The sequence below is a fragment of the Canis lupus genome, chromosome 11 (assembly GCF_048164855.1).
Source record: "Canis lupus baileyi chromosome 11, mCanLup2.hap1, whole genome shotgun sequence".
NCBI lineage: Eukaryota > Metazoa > Chordata > Mammalia > Carnivora > Canidae > Canis > Canis lupus.
Genome location: NC_132848.1, coordinates 12,617,788 through 12,640,166, shown reverse-complemented (window position 1 = coordinate 12,640,166; position 22,379 = coordinate 12,617,788). Strand labels below are relative to the sequence as shown.

Sequence of the window (22,379 nt, the reverse complement as noted above, 5' to 3'; positions counted from 1 at the left end):
TGGGAGGGGAGTCTTCCAAGGAGACTTTCAGATGTGTCCATGAGAAATACATTGAATTTATTATTCTGGAGAGTAGTGTTATGGAGGTGATGATTGTGATGATTGTTTTTTTTTTTTTTTTTTTACCAGGAAGAAACTGAAAACCTTAAATGTTCTTCACCTTGTTGCTTCTAACAATGCTTTGGACTTAGAGGGTCTCTGGTTCAACTTTTCTGCCAGTTTCAAAGTGAAATAGTATTTGGGGCATGCCACCTAGTGGCAATAGCTTTTGGTTTATTGCTCATTTACCCTAGTAAACCTAAGGGTACCTAAGTACCCAAGACTCCTAGGCTTGAAAACCACATTAGAGGCCATCTGAGTCATCTTTTAGGTTTTATGAAGGCAGGCAAGGATATCACCCTTTCATGGACCTGAGAGAGAAAAGATAGGCAGTTTGAAACCACAGAGCTCAGAAGGCCACAGACTCCCAGTTCTCTGGTGGAACTGGTATGTGGTGGCTTCCCTCACTGGGACACAACCCTGGATCCCTACAGGCTTTTTGGTGGTCGCAGAAACAAATGCTTGGAAGAGGACAAGGCTCTTTCTGAGTCTTAGCCCTGACTTGACCCATGTCCTCTCTCTGACCTCTTTTCCTCCCTCGCCCTTCCCCCCCAAGCTCTTGGCTGCTTCCTTGTCTCTCAACGTTCCCTGCTGCTTTTACTGCTTTTCTTCCATGGTCATGCTTTATGTACCTAAGAATATAATACTTTTTAAAAGTTGCCATAGTTTCCTTTTTAAATTTTAGTTTTACTTTTTCTTCCTAAAGGGAAAAGGGTTCATGCTTAATTCAGGACACTTGGAAAACAGGGAAACCACCTACATACCATCTCAGAGATAATCATTGTTAACATTTTGGTAAAAATTCTTACAGTCTCTTTGTGTGTGTTTCTAAAAACAAAACCCAAAAATGATAGAAATACTTCTTTTCACCTAGTAATATATAACAAGCATTGTCTCATGTTAATAAATGTTCTTTTACTACATGATTTTAGCAACTATATTATAGGATATACCAAAATTGTTAAATTTGAGGAAAGTGAGAAGCTAGGGAATATTTTAAATTCATAGTAATATTCAGTTAATACTTTATTGAGCATCTATTGTGTGTTATGCTCTTGTCCAAGGCAATTTTCATATTCATAATCACATTTAACCTTCACAAGATCCCTATAACCCCCTATGAAGTATTGATGACATTTTGTAGAAGAGGAAAATGAAGGTCTGAGAAGTTAAGTAGCTTGCCCAAATCACACAATTTGTAAGAGGGCACACAGCAAGAAAACTTTGGTCTCTAGATCCACAGTCTCTCAGCTGCTTCCTGAGGTCCTAACAGATACTGAGTGTGAACATAGTTTTTCTGAGCATTTCTCTTTCCCCTCATGATATTAATAGAGGTAACTGTCAAATGACTTTAGAGCCAAGGTAGAAAATGTAAAATAGGATATGAGAAAGTGACACGAGAGCCACCTAGGGAGAGACCCCTAGGTTTTCAAAGCTCCAGGAATAATAATTGTTAAGTACTCTATATACATTATTTAATTTTATTCTCATAACTCTGTGAAGTACATTCTATTATCTTATTTTAATGTTAGGGAAGTGGTTGGTCCAAGGTCACCCTGCTGATAGGTCGCAGAGGCACAATTAGAATGCAGTTTTGCAGTTTGTCCAACTCCAAAGCCTTCTCTGCTGCCATACGAACTCCTTCTTCATGTTAATTAGTTCTACTAAGAATTTTGGAGTTATATGGTCACAGGTCTCACCCCTGGTTTTAAAAGTGTGTTGAAGGGGATTATGTTTCAGATGAATGAAAGACAAAAGTGAAACAAAGCCCAGAAAAAAATATTAAAAGCCTGAAAGAGTGCCAATTGCAATAAGGGGAAGATAGACAGACTAGCAATCTTCGATGCAAAAAGTTTGGAAAGCAATGCTGAGCTGTTGAAATAGTTGAAATTTCTGCTTTTTCTTGTTTTGTAAGCAAAGAAGAAACATATGAATAGTTGTTAGAAATGGTTTTTCCTCCATACAACAGTAGTACATTTTCCAAAAAATAATTAGCTCAAAATTCATTACTTATAATGAAACCAGTGAAACAGTCTTTCACATAGATTATTTCTCAAGTGATGTATGGTGAAAGATTAACAGCAATACTACTTTTCAGGATTGTGTCCATTTGAACTGCTCCTGTTTTGGTTTCTTAATCTCCAAAATAACATGGATAATATTCTGTATGTCATAGGTGTAAAAATTAGTGAATAAATACAAGAGCTTGGGGAGTGATTTAAAAGGAATATGTTAGTATTATATCCTCATTGCTATTCTCTCATTGCTAAGTCATGATGCTCTGATGGTGATACCGTTAGGCATTGCCATGGAAACCAATGACATATGCCATCTTTTTCTCTGTGGCCTCTCTCCATCCTCCAGGCAGTTATAGAGGCTGCTACAAAAATAAGATTAACTCCCTCTGCTTACCATTTTCAAATTCTGTCACTGGTTTGCAAATGTCTTCTCTACCAAACTTTCCCTTGAATGCATCCCCAACCCTCTACCTCCACTCTTCTTCTCTTGTATTACGCCTTACTCTTTCTCATGGGTGTGATTCTGGGCCGCATATCTACCTTGTTCTTCCTTTCCTCCTTGTAAGTGAGGACAATCTTTGTTGATTCAACAAGTTGTTCCTTATCACTATTAATGTCTGCTTGGAGAAGCCAAACCCAACTTAAAGTTATCAGTTTTGTTACTACTGCCAATTACTGATGTTCCAATTTCTGTGTGGGTTTTGCTTCAACTTTTAAGAAGTCACCATAAATAGATAGCTCTAACTGTCTTAAAGAGTGAAATCAAGTAACACCAGTTACCCATCCATGGGGCATCAGACAGATATTATACCAGGCTGTCTCTATTAGTTAACATTTTATAAATGAGTTCAGTCAGACTTTTAAAAATCATATATTCTTTGTTCTTTTGAGAGCGATTTGGTGCATGAAGACAAGCTATTATTACAACACTTAATCTGGAGCAATGAAGCATATGCATTCCCTAGTGGGTATTGTAGCTTTTAGTTATCAGACTAATAGGATGAGACCTGACCCTACAGTAGCAGAAAACAGTATCTTACTTTGAAGAGAACATTCAGAACCAATGCTCTTGCAACTTTCTGCCAGCAGTCATTTTTTTCAGTGATGAACTGTACACCTTTTTCCCTCCCCTCCTTTTGAGTCACTTAAGATGAAAAACAGGAAAAGAAAGTAAGCGGATTTAATAGTTTTCCCATCCTCCAAATAACCCCCTTTAAACCATTCTCTTTTACTTCAGTTTCTTTTTCCCAGCAGGAGGCTAAGCTTCTAAGCTCTGACATCTTGCTCAGAGTAGCTGTGAGTACACAGAAGCACTACAACACTGTAGGAGCGGCTGGCTGTGCTGCTCTGACAGGGGAGAAGAACTGGGAGCTTGGCTGTGAAGTGGGTGCTCTTGAGGACACGTATCCCAGTCTTCAAAATCTCCGTACCTAGTCTGGCTCTAACTCCCGTGAAAGTGGGCCTGTATATCTCACAAAGTTCTCACCAGCCTCGACTTCGGAGGGTCAGTAGGGGCCATCCGGCAGTACCTGAGGCACCATCCTTTACTTGGGTTGCCATTCTGGGGCTCGAAGTGAGAGCCCTGAGTTGATGTTTGTCTCCAGCCTACTGGCCAATGCTCCTATGCACCTTTTCTCCCCTCTGCTAACAGATCTCACTTCTGGTTCTCATCCCAAATGCCAAGCTGAAGGCGGAACAAGTTGTTGCTTTGCTCTGTCATGCCCCAGCATTTGCAAGGGGCAGAGGACCAGATGCCAAGTAGGCTGAAGGCTCATTTAGTTCCTCTCTTTTTGCAGGCACAAAGGAACTAGAATGGATTGAATTTAACGTTAAACTAAGCCAGAGGACAGTGAGCCATTTGCTTGGTGGCCTCTATGGGAATCTGCCCTTTTAGAGCAGAGGACAGGGGAGGGAGAGTGGCCCTTGTTCTTGCAGCATTTCTTACATTTCCTTTCCATCTTTCTCATTGGAATGAACCCTGCAACAATCTGTGCCAGGCACTGTAATTAGGGTGGTATAAAGTATTATATTACAAGGTTTCTTGACTCCTTTCTTCCATTGCATATAGACAATAACACTGTTATTATGTTACTATTACCTTTTTACAGTGATGAAAGGGAACTTGCATAATTATTTCATAGCTCTGCTCCTGAGCTCAGGGCTTATTAGATATTGAGACCTCAATAATGTTTGTTATTAAGCTAGAATTTGACCAGTTCCAAGGTGTTAGTCTCCTCATCATGAGAACTTTGGACTGAGATCAAGGCAAGTATTTTCCTTAAAAGTATGGAGAGACTGACACATCACTAGTCTCTAGCAGTTCTTTGGGGGCTACTTTTCTGTCTTTGATACCAAACAGGATTGTAGAGGACGAAAAAGTTTTTCTTGGCTCTCTCAGAGTCCCTGGCCGAGTCTGGAAATTAAACTGACAAAGACAGATTAACAGGAAAGAAGCACACAAATGTAATGAATGTAAGTTTTATGTGATACGGAAGCCTTCATAAGGAAAGGAAGACCTGAAGAAACAGATCTATGTATCTTTTCTCTTTGATGAAAAGTGGGCAGTTGTAGAGATATATGATAAGTTAAAGAGTATGAGGTAAGTATATTAAACTAGGGGAAACTAGCAAGGCCTGCTTATTAGGACTCTTCTGGGCACCCTACGTTTTTGGAGATAAGAATGCTCCTTTCCTCTGGGTAGGGAGGGCACTCTCACATTAAGGATTTTATGACCCACTTCAGGGGAAAAGAGTTGGGAGCAGGGGAGCTCAGAGTGACTGACCTTCCTGCTGTTGCCCTTTTCTCAAACTCCTCCAGGTTAAAATATTTAATATGCCAAGGTGCCATATTTTGGGGTAGCGTGTTCTGAACTCCATTAGGGTCTGTCTTCCTTCTTTTTGTTGCTACTTGAATATAAAGGAGCTAAAAAATCTCTTCCAATTACTCTGCAATATCAGGTTTAATTTAAGCACACCCTAACAGGTTGATAGGTATTAACTTGTAAAGAAGGCTGTGTGGTCTGATATGTTGGCTTCAATCAGGGAAGATGGTTTCTTTACTGCAGTGCTTCCTTCTACTTTTAATATGCTAATATGCGTATTGGAGAGGTCCTAAAGGAGTTCATAAGTATTTCATCAATTCTAAGCAGTACTTTCCTCCCATATTTTATCATCTCTGAAGCTAGTATACTTCTTGGACAGTGGCATCTTACAGGGGCTGTTGGGAGGCAGCAGTTGAGACCTGCTCAACTGAGGTCACTGCTGGGCACATGTGAACTTGGTCACAGATGTTCCTATTGTCATCATATTAATTGAGTTAGATATCTTCTTAGGATGTATATGATGTTTAATTGCTCTTCAAAATGTCTTCAGAAAGATCACACCATAATCTGGCACTGAAATGAGAAGTTACTGTATATGCCAAGAGGTATGGAAACACAGCAATGGGGTGTATGTACGATGTTAGAGTGGCAAAACTTCAGTACTGCAGGGTTTACCATTCCATATTTTCTTGCAAAGCAATAACCAAGTGCCTGATAGAACTTAAGATAGGAAGATACGCTGTAGTTGGTGTATTTTGTTACTGATATAGATGCAAAAGGATTACCTGCCACATGCCAAGAAAGCAATAAAATTGAAATCCGAACTGCCAAGTCCCAGGAGAGCCTTGTTTCCTGCTTTTCCTTTCTTACTGGTACCTAATTGATAAGCTTTATAGATTTCATGAAACATATTACTGTGAAGTATTTCCAATCTTATTTGACCACAGATTCTTGTTTCCCCAGGAACATCTCTTGGAACGAGTGTTCGGTGGAATATAATCAAAATAATATGTAGCACTTATGATCAGCTAGTTACTATTTAAATATTTCATCTCTATTAACCAAATGAATCCTCACTACCATCTCATGATGGAGGTACTATTATTGTCTCTAGGCCACCATTAGCTGTATAGTAGAGTCAAGATTCAAATCCAGGTGGCTACAGAGCATGCATTCTTGACCAGTAGGGCACCAAGTGTGGGAAACTACATTCTAGCCCCAGACTAGGAGGTTGAAGGGGTGCTGCAAATCCGACCCATGGTTAAAAAATGAATAAATATCATAATTCCCACTGATTCTTAAAATATTTAGCAGGAATACTTGCAAGGAAAAAAAATTTCCTGCTTTTTGTTTATATTATGAATGCATCATTACCTTTTGTATATGTCTAAATGATTTGTACTCCCTCCAGGTTATGAAGATTAGGAGAAAAAGTCACTTTCAGTGGAAGACCGAATCGCTGCAGGTTTAACCTGAATAAAATACCAGACACAAGTGGAATAAGTATCAGCCCCAATGTAGGCCATATCTGAATGCTCTGAAAGGACCCATCACTTCATAGGTTGCTGCTCCAGTGAAAGAGAAGCCGGTGCTTTTCCCCACAGAGTTGTGTGTATGTGTAGTGGGGGAGAGGACTTACAAAAATTTGACCACTTTGTGCCACTTTCTCATCTTTTGACCAGCTACTATTTGTGAGATAAATTTCGGTGAACCAGATGGACTTGCTGATAGATGTAACAGTCTCTTAGCTCAGCCCCTAGGGAAGAGGCAGGTGATAGAATGATTCCGGCAATAAAATGAACCTGAGCACAAAAGGTGGCGTTATTGCTTGGCGTTGCAATGCTGTTCAGGTCCCATCAGCTCAAATTTCCCAGACAGGTGATTGTGAGGACGATACCGCCTACGCCAGCTCCTTAAGAGGATTTGAACTCTGTAATAGGCTTTTTCCACATGTGGGTTGCTTCCTGAGATTAGTTAGGCCTTCCTGAGATATGTGTGGCCTTATAAAAGCTGCAAGTGAATACAACAGCTAGTACCTTATGTTAATTTAAGGAAATTATACTCTTCAGGAGACAAAATACTGTTCAGTTGCTATTTATCTGTGCCAGTTGGGTAAGAAAGGGAGATGATTCATAGCCCGGTCCGGTGGGACCAGTGAAAGGTTTGATTACACCTTGGTTCCAGGCTGTCTTGTGGAGCAAGTGCCTTGGCATTCGTGGGTTCCAGAAAGACTGTAATGATTACTTGTAGTTTGAGATTTAACTTGGGTTCTTATGAGCAAGAACACACAGGTGTTTGATCAGCTATGGACAGGATCTTTTCTGTTCATCACCCAGGGGGGAATAAAAGATATGGATTCCACTTTAATATGTGAATTATAGCTCCAAAGAAATCAGATAGAGATGGCTATCTTATGGCAGCTGGCTAAATGGCAACTATCTAAATACAAAGGAGACATTACAATTCCCAGTGCTAAGAGAAAGTTAACAAAGGGAAAGTTCTAGTGCGTTGAAAGAAGTCATCCTTGTATTCAATAGCTGCTCCACACATATATTATGGTACAAACCAATTGGTAATGAAATTTTGACAGGGTTCATTACACTAAGTTTATAAATCAAGCTTCTGGGCTTAAGCAACAGAGACACTCTTTGTTCTGGGAGGCTGCAAACTAGAAGGTACTTGATAAGAAAGTGCTAGAAAGAGTCCAGCTGTTAGCTATTATCATGTTTCTTTTGAACATACTATTCAAGGCATGTATAGTTACAAAGAGAGTATATGAGGAGATTAAAAACCATGGTTACATTAACCGTACACCTATCTCTGGGGAACTGCCCTCACTTTTCTTTCAATGTATGCTTCCTGCAGCTTCTCTGCTTCATTTGGCAGGCTGCCTTTGGAATCTGTACTGCCTCAAGTCACTTTCAGCAGTGTCGGAGGATAGAAGTCATTAAGACAGAATAGATGCTAGGGGCACGACAGCTAATGATCCACTTGAATGCCAGTCAAGAATATGTGTGGCAGGTGAAACATCTCCTGGGTTGTGAGAGGGAAAGCATAAATATTTTGCTGGAGGTAGAATGATATATAGATAGCTACTGTTTCAAAGTGATATTAATTATCTTTAGTAAAATTAAATCTGAAGTCTTCCACCCATATGGAAATCATCTGAGCTTAGAAAAACATATTTGAATACCAATGAGGTGGTATAGAGTATTATATTACAAGGTTTCTTAATTTTCATTTTATTTTTCTAAACACCACTGTAAACAAAGATAACTATTTCAAGAACTTTTAAGCCAGGTTTGCAAAATCCTGTGCGGCAACCAGGGCAGAGCCTCTAAAGGGCCAGCCTCTCATTGGACAGCGTTTTCTGAGGTAACAAGCCACACTTCTCCCTCCTTTTCTAACAAAAAGACAAGAGGTATAAATTCTTACTTATGCAACAGGAAAATGACTGATTTGTTTAAGTCTTCAAATCACCACGTTAGTCTTCACTGTGGTCAAGCTACAGTCTTTCCTTCACCCATGGGAGATACTGAGTGTGGATGGGACAGCCCAGCTCTGGGGGATTTGCTTTCTGTGTTAGACTGCAGCCTCCTGGGCCAGCCATGGAGGGATGGCTCCAGGCTCTTTTAAAGAGTGAACAGCTGGAGTTCAGGTAGGTGATGACAAGCTGCTATTTGTGGGGGAATACTTGATCGATTTTCAGTCACAAGTTAATTCATACAGCACTTCTTTATTTGTGCATATCCAAAACTGTCCCATGTGCCAGGTATAGAAGAGAAGCACATGACTTTCAGAGAAGACCATGTAACATGTGTCTCCTCCTAGGACACAGCAGTTGCCAATTTACATGGATGCTTATTTAATGTTAGGGGCTGATGGTTGTAGTTGGGTGGCCTGATTTATAATGGGAATGGGGGAAATGAGGGTGGGACTGGATGTTTTTTCCAGCCTCTTCTGTGATTCATTGAGAATCAGAGAAATAAAGAGATGACAAATTGTATCTTAAAAAAAAATACTATATTTATTCTTTCCCTCTTACAATACAGTTACTTTGTGTCAGTGAAGTAAGGGTGAGTCTTAGGATTTCTTTTTTTTGATTCTTCAATGGAGGTTCTACAATATTGTCTTCCTAGATTATATTTTGCATTCCTTCACTTATTTGCATGTGTGAAGATTACTCTGGGTCAGTAATCAATCATGGTCAAGGTACTTAACTTCTGTGCTTTAGTTTCCTTCAGCTGTAAAATAGACATAATCGTTCTACTTTATAGAATTATTGTGAAGATTAAATGATTAATATATGTAAAAAGCCATAGATGAGTACTTGGCATATAGCACAGTGTATATTATTATTATTACTTTTATTATTATCATCATCATCATCATTATTTTTATATTCTCATCAAGGCTTCCGGGGTCTTTACCACTTACAGCTCTCCTAGGCTTGGGGTAGGGAAGGGATGAAGCAGGAACAATGAAGTTTAGGAAAGATTGTAACCTTTTAAAATATAATCTAATACATCCAAAAATGACATATATTTGGCACTTTATGGAAGAATATGCTACAATATGTAAATAGCATCAAATGTTGATTTCAGGCATGGGAGTAATCAAATGAATGAGATTTCATGCACCTCAGGGAGAAGGCTGAGATAGAGTTGGGCTAAAGAACAGGTAGGACTAGAAAGGTGAAGAAAAGTGAGGGGGGCATTCCAGATGAGAACAATGTGCATGAAAGGAGGGAGGCCAGAAAGCACATGAGATGGGCTTCAGGCAGTGGGGAGACAGAGCTGGTAAGCAGGTGAGTTTAAGGAAATAAGATTGCATAGAATGGAGCTGTATTATGGAAGTTCTAAAAAGTACTATGTACTTAGAGGATTCTTCATCTATTAGAAAAGGAACAGCAACTCAAAGTTTCTGATTGAAGGAGAGAATAGATGGGGACTTAGAGAATATTTCCATGGTTTTGGGGTCAGAGGCTGAGTCCATGGAGACTAATGAGGAGGTTGCTGCTCTGCTTGTGTTAGTATGAGGAGATGGGAAATAGCTGGGGCATCGCAGAGAAAAAGATTGAAGTCGCATTTCAAGAAAAAAATTAGTAGGAAAGTTGGCAAGACCTATTTGTCAACTGACTGGATTAACAAAATTGAAGTAGTGGGTAAATCAAAGATTATTACAAATGTTAAATATGATAGAGATATCACAGAAAAACTTGAGAACCAATTAGAGATGGAGAGAGGCAAAGGAAGAATTGGGGTTCTATAAATTGAGTTTGCAGTGATCGTGTGATCTCCAATAATGATGGCTTTTATTATTTACATTTTATTATTACATTTATTATTTACAATGTGCCAGGGACTATATGTTTTATACATAAAGCTCACATAATCCTCATGGAAACTGAGTTAGGTACTATTATTATTGCCATTTTATAAAGGATGAGAGGCTAAATATAACTCCAAGTTTATATAGTTAAACTTAACCCCAAGCCATCGATTCCAGCACTTATGCTAGACCACTGCTTTGCTCTTAGGAAGTCAAACTCTGATACAAAGCAAAGACTGACATGAACAGCTGGGAGTCATCCACGTAGGGATGTTCATTGTAGTTATGGGAATGATGAGCTTTCTGAGGGAAAATCATGCAAATAGGAGAGCAGATGGCCAAAAATGAATCCTGGGGGAGGCCCCCATGAGACGTCAACCACAGGGAATGGTACAGAGCCCCAGCGCGGGTGCACAGATCAGAGAACAGGCTGTAGGCTTGGCCTCAAAAGGACTGGTTTAGGGTCAGGACTGGAGAGGGAAATCAGGGTTAAGAAGAGAAAGCTTCATCAGAGACCTGAGGGGGAAGTGACCAAGTTTAGTCAGGGAAATGAGGAAAATGAAAGAACAGGATGGTCAAATGGAGGGTTTGTATTTCTTTTCTTCTTTTTCCAAAATAAGAGGGACCTATGCCTCAGGAAGCTAAAGGAAAGAGGGAGAATGCAATGTGGAAAATGCAAGGAATGCATGTGCGGAAGGAAAGATCCTGTAGGAGTCATAAAAGAGGAGAACCAATAGCTTTTACTTCAGCTGTGAGGGGAGGACTATTGGATTGTCAGGTCTCAGGGTTGGAAATGGGCTTTAAAATCTGGTCACTTGTCTGGCCCTTGAGATAGATGCATTATATTGAGGAGGACAAACTTGAATACGCATTTTTCCCCTAAATTTATTTATTTAGGAAAGAATATGACATGTGACATCTCCACTTGTATGCCTTGTAGGCATCTCAAAATTATTAAATCCAGCACAACCCCTCATTTCACCCTTGCACTGGTACAACTTGCATTTAACAGTTTCCCCCTTCCATCCTTCTAATTGTTGAGGCTAAAAACTTGGGCTTCATCCTTAACTTTTCTGTTTCTCTCACATATGACATCCTATTAATTCATCAGCAAGTCTTGTGTAATCTGTCTTTGAGATTTATCAATAATCTGATAATTTCTCCCTGTCTCCACTCATACTACCCAACTCTAAGCCACTCCTAACGTTTGTCTGGACTAGTGTGTTGCCTCTGCTCCCAGCCTCACCTCCTTACGGTCTACCTTCCTCAAAGAAGCAAGGGTGGTTCTTTAACAATACAATTGTATCATGACACTCTGATGTCCAGAAACCTGCAATGGATTTTTGTCTATCTCAGAATAAAATCCAAAGTCCTTGCCATGGCCCACAAGGTCATCACCTACCATTCCTCTCTAAGCTTCCATTGCTCCAGCTATGCTGGCATTCTTGAAGGAACCACGGATGTTTTTGTGCCACAGCCTTTGCATATGCTTTTCCTTATGCTTTGATTTATTCATTCAACAAGTGTTTCTTGAGTGCCTACTGTCAGCCAGGCACTATTCTAGACAGTTGGGATACATTAGTGAACACAGCAGACAAAGAACCTTGCTTTTGCTGTGCTTCTATTTCCAGCAGGTCTATGTCTTTGCTCCCTCTGCTCAACTCTCATGTGATCAGAAAGGCCTTCCCTGACCATCTGGCCTAAAATAGCAATCCCTTCCCACCATCTAATTATCTCATATTCCTTTATTCTGGTTTATTTTTCTTAATGACATCTATCACTATATGACATAAGTAATTATTTCTTTGTCTATTACCTGTTTCTCTGAGTAGGATGCAAGCTACTTGGCAGGGGCTTACATCCTTGTTTTAGTCTTTGCTGTAGTTTTAGAATAGGGCCTAGCACATGAAAGGTGTTTTCAGATATTTGCTGAATGATTAATACATATGATTGGTAAGTACTTTTATTTTAGAAACTCATCTTTTCAATTCTGGGAAGATTTTTTGAAAAAAAAATTTAATTTCTTTCTCTACATTTTTTTTTCATGTTTTCCCTTTTACAAACTCCTATTACGATGTCAGATTTTGGACCTCCTCAGTGACTGTTGATTTTTATTGTATTTTATTTCTTTTTATGGATTTTTTCTCTCTTTGCTCTAACTTCCAGGAGGTGGCTTCAACTTTATTTTCTAACTCTTACACGGCATTCTAAGATGCTGCTATAACATTTTTAGCTGCTAAGAATTCTCTCACGTTATTTCATTGTTCCTATTATATTGGTATAATCATTTTACTTACAAGCTGGACTGAATAGGGTCATTAGACATCAACTTCATTCTTCCCTCTCTCCCTCTGTTAGATCCCATTCCTGGGTACAGTCTTGGTACCCAAACTTTTTCAGTTACTCATAGAGAGGGGGGAAAAATCCCATGGTTACTTTTAGTCATAAGAACAGCCTCCAGTTGGTAGTTTTAAAAGTCCTCATGTAGTATAAAACTCGATCTGGTTCCTTTTTCCTTTCCGCTTGTCCCCACTACTCCCCTCAAAAACAAAAACAAAAACAAAAAACAAAAAACAAAACAAAAAAAACTGTGCCCAGTTGGAGAGAGACACATACTTGACTTCTCTACTTCTTCATTTTTACCTTGTCCATCTACCTTTCCCTGTTTTGTAGGTACTGCTTCTGACCTCTCCAGGGCCAGCCTCAGAAGGAGAAGGGATTAATGAAAAGGACTTTTTGTGGCTTGTGCAGCCTGTAATCTGATGATTTCCTCTGAGGTGGCAGGTGCACAATTGCTGGCTTTTCCCCTTGAGGGATGTTTACATGGAGGTGTGCCCACTGAGGACCTCTGACTGCAGCTTCCCTGGTATGGGTGGGGCTATATATCAATAGCCACCATGATCCCACCATTAGCACCTGGACTTGTGACAATCCACCTGTGGGTCACATTTCCCCTCCAGGCAATACTCTTGGGTAGGAGCGAACATGACCCCAGGTTGGCTCCCTCCCATCTGTTCAACTTGGCCCATAAGCAAATTCAGACATTTTTGTCCTACTGTGGGCAGAAATGTAGTTTGTTTCTAATGTACTCACTTCTTGTTACTCTGCCATTAAACCAGCAATTCTAGTTGTCATCTTTCACCATTGTGAGTCCCCAGGCAGGAATTAGATAATAGCCTTTCTGTTTCGCAAAGTCCAAGGAACATTTGTCAAACTCTCCAAATATTCCCTGGAACTTCTTTCCACTCGGCTTGAGGTAATGGAAAGCATATTCTTTCCTTTCTCCCAGAAGGAGAGTTCAAGGTATCATTGTGTAGTCACAGCATGTAGAAAGGTTGGGAGAATTAAGGGGTATAGGCATTATTAATTTTTCTCCAGCCAGAGGATGAAATGAGACTTCCCGATGATGTAGCTCTGTAAGCTGCCAAACCCCTAATACCTCAGCAGAAATGTCCCAGCTCAGCCCCAATAAAGACTTGCATCCCTGACACATCACTTTAGTTCTGAAATCTGTATGTCTTAACCATAGTGTTCTAGAATAGTCGAAACATATGCCTCTGGTCTTCACAGAGACAGAAAATAGTATTAAATATTTTGATGGATAGTCAGTATTTATAGATTTTGAAGAGCCATTAAGTAAGAGTTGTTAAAAGTATGACCATGGGTATCAGACAGGCCTGGGTTTGAGCTTTAGCTCTGCCACCTATTAGCATGTGACCTCAGGCAAGTCGTTAAACATCTCAGAATTTTAACTGACAAAAAATGCTAACAGTAACACTTGTTTCCTAGATACTAGAGTTGTCTGTGTGCTGCATTGCCTGATGGTAACTTATATCACTCCTATCTAAGGCTGGGAACTACCAGGCATGGCTGGAACTTCCCAAAATCTCCTTTCCTTTGTGCTTCCAGGTTGGAGTTTGTGACCTGTACAAGACTTGGAAAGCAGAAGTGAAGGGAGACCATTGTTTCTGGGATAATAGTTACTTAGGCTCATCAGGGCTTCACCGGACATAGAGGCTCACAGCCCTCTCCATGAGCTCTCATGGAGCTCCACGCCCCATCAGCTGAGTCTCTCCATCCACACTCTGTGACTTCAGACTGAACACATCAGTGACTCTCCACTCCTCTGGCTGCCACCTTCTAGACCTTTCCTCCTCCAGCTCCTCTCATATCTATGTAAGCTGTCATTTCTATACGAAGCCCCTTATTTCTATACCATTTACAGTGGCTCTGTTTTCCTAATGAGCTCATTCTGATACAGCATATACAGTCCTAAGACATGTAATGAGCACTCAATAAATACTAGACATAACAAGAATAATAATTAGAAAAGGTATTATTCACAATAAATTGGAGACTAATTAGTTATGTAAAACTGTGTGAGTTCCACTGTTTAGGAAGAGCAAAGATGAGGAGTCATACAAAATGGTTCAAAAGGAGACCATTTTAAACACCTAATGCCAGGAACTGCTCCCATTTCTACAATGTTTTCAAATTCATGAAGTGTTTGCACACATTTTCCTGCATTTGGCTGAGATGAAGCATGTATTGCAAATGGACCGTTGCTTTCCTAACAATAAAAGCCCATGATCAAGAGAACGTCACAATTCAAATAAGAATGCAGCTTATATTGTAAACAGAACACTTATTTGAAACATGATTTGTTCCACAGAGCATTCTCTCATCAGAAGGGAATGGAGTTGCCCTCTGGCTCATGTGCCCTCCAGTGTTATGGGGGGAGCCTTGGATCACAAGGCAGAAATAGCAAAGCCTAATGGCTGTCCATATATCGGAAAGTTTAGCTTTCCAATCAATCTACTGAACATACACTCTATGACATGTATACTTGTTATCTTGCTATATGACAATCAGGTATAACTGGCAGCAGCCAGTTTACAAATGACTGTAACTGGAATTAAATTTGGGGAGTCAATATTTTTTTCTTTTCCTGGTTCACTAGTATTGACAATTTTTTAAAATGTGAGCTTTATATACCTATAGGTAAAAAGGCAAGTCCTAGGCCACCTCCTCAGGTCCAGTTTATTTTTCTTTTGCTCCTTAGATAGGGGGTTTCTGTGTTCTCCAGCTCCAATTCCCACCCTTTGCCTGTGAAATTCATAAGCAGAATGTCCTGCTCGCTCCTGCACCTGGCTTTCCTAACCGTTTGCATGGCACCAGCACCACCAGAGTCTCTGGACGTACAAGGTTGTGGATGGGCTGACGTAGGAGCAAAGCCAACTGCAGCATGGTAGGGTGGAGGAGACAGCCCAGGGGAGGGAAAGGGCACTGCGGGAGTCAGGTCCAGCATCTTGCCTCTGGGAGTTCTGAACCAGAACTAAGGGTCCCAGTGCTGGCAGGTACCCTCCTTCACTCTTGAAGGTTTGGGGACTCACACTCTCATAGCTACGCTGAGACCAGCTCCTGATGGGAACAGAGATAATTCTGCCTTTGGCTTCAAATGCATGGGTTTTTGTTTACTTAGTAGGAACATACCTACGGTGACGCACTTGTCCCTGTCCCACTTGAGGGGAGGATAGTTGCTGCTGCTACTGCCTGTGACCTCTACTGTTACCTCCCCTGCAGGGAACCACCTTCCCCAAGGCCATGCTCTTCCTAAGGCCCAGCACAGGATAAGTCTGACAGGCCCTTGTAGTTCTGGACCCTCCGTGGGGTTAACTGAAGCTGTTGTCAGGCCTGCCTCAAAGTCTGACTTCTACCCAGTCCTGCTCCCTTCCCTCCCTTAGGGTGTTGATCCTAAGGACCCCTCACTAATAAACATTCAGCACACTCAACTTCATCTCGGGGTCTGCTTCCCACAGAGCCCGGCCTGCAACAAACTCTGTTTTCCACATCACCAATATTTGGCGACGTCTCCATTTTGCAGTTATCTCCTCTGCCATTCTCTCCGACCTCGTCAATTTATACCTGTTTCATTCGTTTATTGTCATTTTATGGCTTTTTAAGAGGCAATAGAGATAAATGCATATGTATAACTCACCACTGTATTGGTCAGAGTTAAACAGCAGAGAACATATTTTATTCAGTTATTTAAAGCAGAGAGGGTATTTTCAGGGTGTTCAGTGTTGAGATGGATGGGTTGTAATTAGCCCCACATTTTCCTTCCTCCTTTACAAAGACCAGGTCTTTGTAACTCCTCCCACCAACAGACTCAGTCTGTTTCCCTACCTCTTGAATCTGGGCTGGCCTTTTGGCCTGATTTGGCCAATGGAATGTGGTAGAAGTCATAGTGTGTAATTTCTAAACTTAATCCTCAAGAGACCTTGCACACTTTGCTCTCCTTCTTGGTACTTTCATCTCCCAAGAGAATAATCCAGGCTGGCCTATTGAAAGGTGAAGGAGCAGCGAGAGTTGTCCTAGCTGAGGTCATCTTGAGACCGGCCAGCTTCCAGCTTCCCCAACAGCTAAGCACAAATACCTGAACAAGCTCAGTGAGGTCAGCCAAGCTCAACCTAGACTAGTAACACTGGCCAGCTGACCCACAGATTCATGAGCAATAATGTGGTTATTATTTTAAGCCACTGCATTTGGAGGTGTTTGTTATACAGCATTATTGTGGTAATAGATGAGTGACACGAAGTGGCTTGGGAATCCTTGGGAAGGCAGAAGAAGTCAATTCTAGGACCACATCACAGAACAGACCCACTAACACCAGGAAGTTGTAGAACCAGGAGATTCCTTGCTAAGTTACTAAACCACTGCTGTAAGCTCTGGCTCCCAAACTCTGTTACTCCTGCAGTAATCAGGGAGCTGCTGATGGAGCTGCCCTCTCAGAACCATGCTACTGCTACTCCTGCCATGATTTACACCATCACAACAGGTGCCTGGGCTTTGCCTTTCTCCCATCTAACTCCGTTTATGCTAGTGCTTCTCATCAGCAAAAATGTAAGTTATGCCTGACTTTCAGCTGTGAAGGGTCTAGTGGCAAAGGGCCTTGCAGCTTTCTGATTTCTGCAGTACATGAGGAGGAGGTTGGAATGGATTCGCAGTGTCAGCCTCAGTATCTGCCACCGCTTTGATTAACTTAAACGAGCATGATTCCTAAAACTTATTCTGCAAGTTGTGCTCAGTGATATTGAAACCATTTCTTTAAACTCATATGTGTGATATTTTACAATTGGGTCTATCACTCTCTATAGGATCGAACAGTATTCAATCACCAGAAGTTGAGAAACTGAAGAATGAACAACATGGCACTGAAATTTGATGAACTCATTGTGCCAGCAAAACCCAAATGAATAAGTTTGTTTATTTATTTATAAAGATTCTATTTATTCATGAGAGACACAGAGAGAGGCAGAAACACAGACAGAGGGAGAAGCAGACCCCTTGCAGGGAGCTCGATATGGGACTCGATCCTGGGACCGGGATCACACCCTGAGCCAAAGGCAGACACTCAACTGCTGAGCCACCCGGGTGTCCCCAAATGAATAAGTTTTAAAGAGAACCAACAAGTATAAGTCGCTAAGGAGAGGATAACTGATTTATGTTTTGAAAAATTCTTAGTCCCCTATTGATATTTGATATAGCATTAGTAATAGAATAGCAATTTCAGAAGGAATAATAACAGACTTTGGTCTTGACCTGAAGTTCTTAAGGTGCTTACACACTATGTGATAAAAGAATATTTCAAAATTTATTTTGGTGTAGTGTAGAGATTTGGAAGGTTCTTAGGAAGACCGTGTCCTCTGATCTGACCTTAAGATACATCTGGTTTCAAGTGGCCAGAGAATTAATGCTTCCAAATCTACAGAGTTAGCAATTCTAGAAACACTGTGTTCCTGTGGATACTTTCACAAAGATGGTGATTTAAGACAATAATCACTGAAGAAAAGGGAAGGCAATTTTTTGATAACAGAATCATCAACAGTGAAGGTGTTAAAATGAAAAGAATTTTGTGCCTTCATATTTTGTTCCCTGTGTCTTGTTCAGCAGAGGCACAGCATGTTATTATGGTATGTGAGGCTTGCACTGGCTTATGCCTTACTAAGAATTACTTTATTCAGTTATGGCCTTGTATGGCCAGGAGTCCCTCAAGCTCACCAAAAAAAAAAAAAAAAAAAAAAAAAGAAAGAAAGAAAGAAAGAAAGAAAGAAAGAAAAAAGTACATGTTGTCAAGAGAACCTGGAGTCCCTCCAAAAGGTGCCCCATTGATTCAAAAGCCAGACACTTCTTTGTCAACAAAGGCATCCCATGGTGAAAAGTCTGGGGGATAAATTGCACTTGGCTCATTGGTGAGTCTTAATCACACACCCTGTTTATTTGATTCTTACTGACACTAATGTGAAGTTTCAGCAATTTTGCTTTTGAGACAGAATCCATTGATTTAATTTTGTCATTTTTCTTTTCAGTTGTGCAATCAGAAATTCATTCATGTGAGGAAAAAGCAGTTAAAACCTATGGAAAAAGGCCAAAGAAAGCGGCTGTCAGACTGATCGCTTTTTGGCAGAGGCTGAGATCAAGATTTACCAAGGAAAGCCCACGTAAATATGACCCAAGAGGAAGCGACAGAGCTCAAGAGCACTGCTAAGCCTGGAAACTGGAATTTCAGTTACCTTGCAAGGTATTTGAGAAGAAATTACATGTATGCAAACACAAGGCAAATGTATCACTGTGTTGATGGAACAGTAGGTTCTAAAACAGCTTTACTCTGATTTCTGGAGCAACAAGAGGAAAAAAAAAAAGACAACAGAGAGCAAGTAACTTACCTTTTTGGGACCCAGTCTTGGGCAAATGTTAGTTCTGGCCTGGATTCAGCTACCTAGGGCCGAACAAAAGAGAAAGTGAAAGGTCCTGTAGATCAGGTGTTTCCCAGGATGGAACTTAAAAGCGGCTGTCTTATCCTGTCTGCTCTTTAGTCCCCAGTCTTGGATCAGACCTTCTGGCACTGGATTTAAAAGCATCTTCAGAATACCCAAGTGCTCACATTTAGCCCCTTCCTTGAATCCTTCTTTCCATCATTTCCTGAGCTCTTTGTATATGTGTCAGTTCCCTGATTCGATTATAATCAGATTGGAAGGCAGGGGCTAGGTCCTACCCTTCTTGGTATCTTCTTTCCACAACCCTTTTGTCTGCAGGTGTTCTGCTTATATGTAACACATTTTTGTTTGTAACATAAAGATATGGTTAGAAGCACATACAGATTCAACACACAAACACAAATTTGAATACAGATTCCCCAATGTTTCAATTGCTGCCGAGGAAATGATGGGAGATTGTTGGATTTGTGAAGCGGGTGATTTCCTGTTTTTAATAGAATGAGTAGTGTATTTATATTTTGAGTGCAAAGGTTGGTTTTTTTTTTTTTAAGACTTTATTTATTTATTCATGAGAGACACAGAGAGAGGCAGAGGGAGACGCAGTCTCCTGGTGGGGAACCTGATTCAGGACTTGATCTCAGGACCCTGGGATCACAACCTGAGCCAAAGGCAGACGCTAAACCACTGAGCCCCCCAGGCGTCCCCAAAGGTTGTTTTTAAAGGATTTTGATATGTTTTTGTCTCTAAAAGAAGCAATAGTCTTATTGCAATATATGCAAATCAAAATGAATCTAGAAAGTGCCAGTGCAGTTATTTCATGAAGAGAAGAGCCATAACTACCAATTCCTTAAAGTTTTCACGTATTTCTAAGTTGAATGAAATGTTACCTTCATAGCTGCTGCTAATGGAGTTAGACTTGTGAGTGACGAAACAAATACCTGTGAATGATGCTATTACATACATCATTCTTTGTCTTTTATCCCGATGGTATACCATACACACTCGTCTATAACTTTTTTTTTTTTTAACTCTGTTAGCTCATAAAAACATGCTTCTTCCTTTTTAAGAGTGGGATGAGTGGAGGTTAATATGTTATAGTCTCTTACTTCCAATCTTACCTTCTAGGCTCTGCAGATCCTTTGGATCCTGCTAACTCCGTTAGGTCTGCTAAGAGAGGACACTAGAGACCAGAATACTTGCTTTTGCTTGCTGTTTGCTCTCAGCAGCATCTTAATGACCTTTTGCTCCATGGTAGTAGTTGGTTGGTCTCCAACTTTTCCTTCTCTCTCTTTCTTTCTTTCTTTCTTTCTTTCTTTCTTTCTTTCTTTCTTTCTTTCTTTCTTTCTTTCTTTCTTTCTTTCTTTCTTTCTTTTCTCTCTCTTTCTTTTTCTCTCTCTCTCCCTCCCTTCCTTTTTTTTCTGTCATTCCCAGACGCAGCCTCACTTTGTTCCCTAAGAAGCCCCAATACCAGCTAGGCTGTGACCCTTCTCAGAGGTCTCGCCAATTCCCTGAGGCTTCTAGGGAAAACCTCTGTGTTCCAGTAACATCAACATTTTGCTCTGCTCTTCTAACCTCAGAGGTATGAGCTGCTTTCTGGAATTACTATCTTGTTTTCTCCTTTTAGCTTGTTGAAGTTCTCCAATAACTCATTAACCAACAGTTTATATTAAGCTATCTTTTTTGAAATGCCTCTGGTAGTTTGTTTTCCCAGCCAGACCCTGATGGATATAATATTTGACACCTGAAGTGGGTCTGACCCAGCTGGATCTGCTGGGCTGGAAGTCCCAAGAAGCAGAGCAGCCTGCACTGTCAATTGGACCTGCTGCATAGCCTGTCCTTGTTCTGGGCGCTGGAGGAACCATAATATCTTTAATTAGGATGTACATTTAAATTATTTCCAAGTTTTGTTGCTTTAAACAATACAGTAAACAATCTTAAATGTTTTTCACAAGTGGGCAAGTATATTTATAAGATAAAGTTGTAAACGAATTATAAAAATAATTGCTGGGTCGAAAGGATTACCAAATTGTCTTTCATAGAGATGGTACCAATTTAATCTCATGCATATTAAAGAGAAATCTATTTGCATGAGAAATAGAGAAATCAACAAAAGGAAGAGGGAGCCAGGTATGACACCCCTGTCCTAGTAAGAGGGCCTTGGCTAGTGGAAGAGAGAAGCATATCTAGAATAGAATGTCATAGAATAACACAGAATGAAACCTATCATTTGAGGGTGACTTTCTGGCCCAGGCTCCATGGAATTCCCTTTGGAGAGAAGAAAGGCTAAAAAACAAATGGAAAAGCCCTCTAAGACACTGTGATACTCAATACAGGGTAACACAAAAATGCGAGAGAGGTGCCTTGTCACAGATCATAAGCAGGGTTGGGCAGTCCAAGGAGGCTTCATGCTATGCCCAGTGGAGACTTCAGGACTCGGCAAATGCGGCTGTGGTGACCAGCAGCAAGAGTGACACACACAGACAGATGTGTGGCTATTGGAATGAGATGCAGTGTTGCCCAGCATACCATACGTGGTGGCTGTAGGCACATGTGAGACACCTCCTAGGGATGCCCCAAAACACCCGGGTGGAACGCTGTAGGTTCTGGGGCTGTTCCTGCAGTAGCGGAGAGTGTAAAAGCTGATAAAACACAGGCTATAGACTCTCGTTTACTAAGGTTGTCCCTTTTTTTCATTTTTATGTCTTTCCCCCATTAATTTGAGTGGGCTTTCATTTAAAAATAGCAAAGTAGGGACGCCTGGGTGGCTGAGCGGTTGAGTATGTGCCTTGGGCTCAGGTGGTGATCCTGGAGTCCCAGGATCGAGTCCCACATTGGGTTCCTTGCAGGGAGCCTGCTTCTGCCTCTGCCTGTGTCTCTGCCTCTCTCTCTCTGTGTCTCATGAATAAATAAATAAAATCTTAAAAAAAAAAAGTAAAGTACTCCTCTTCCTTGAGTCCTTATAACACATCTCAGCAAACCCAGGTTATGACTCAGATATTTTTACCATCTGCTGTTCTTGTCATTCATTCCGTGCTCAGCAGAGCTCCACTGCAGTCATCATGGCCCTTGTTTAGCAGACAGGCTACATTCTGCATGCTTGCTTTTACTGATTTCACCTCAGTATTGTGTCATAACAAAGTTGTGCATACAACCAGGGCTGTGTTTTTCCTACTCTGTGAGATCCGGGCTGTTTCCCTGCAGAGGACCTTCGTTTTATGTTCCACGGTGTCCTGTTTGTGCCATTCTTAATTTACACGACAGAGATGCTGTCATCACCAATTAACATTTATCAAGGGCCCCCTGGATGCATGGCCACATAGGGGCTAATTTAAT

The 22,379-nt window shown here is 40.8% G+C and overlaps 2 long non-coding RNA genes across 7 annotated transcripts in view; one reads left to right on the top strand and one right to left on the bottom strand.

Moving 5' to 3' along the window:
* Positions 1-22,379, bottom strand: part of LOC140642511 (uncharacterized) — a 101,565-nt gene that overhangs the window by 77,813 nt on the left and 1,373 nt on the right. For all 5 annotated transcript variants that reach the window (XR_012038946.1, XR_012038944.1, XR_012038942.1 and 2 more), the window contains exon 3: positions 18,996-19,048. This is a non-coding gene — a long non-coding RNA (uncharacterized lncRNA). The remainder of the gene's footprint in view (positions 1-18,995; positions 19,049-22,379) is intronic.
* Positions 1-22,379, top strand: part of LOC140642512 (uncharacterized) — a 143,020-nt gene that overhangs the window by 119,651 nt on the left and 990 nt on the right. For both annotated transcript variants that reach the window (XR_012038948.1, XR_012038947.1), the window contains one exon: positions 18,639-18,850. This is a non-coding gene — a long non-coding RNA (uncharacterized lncRNA). The remainder of the gene's footprint in view (positions 1-18,638; positions 18,851-22,379) is intronic.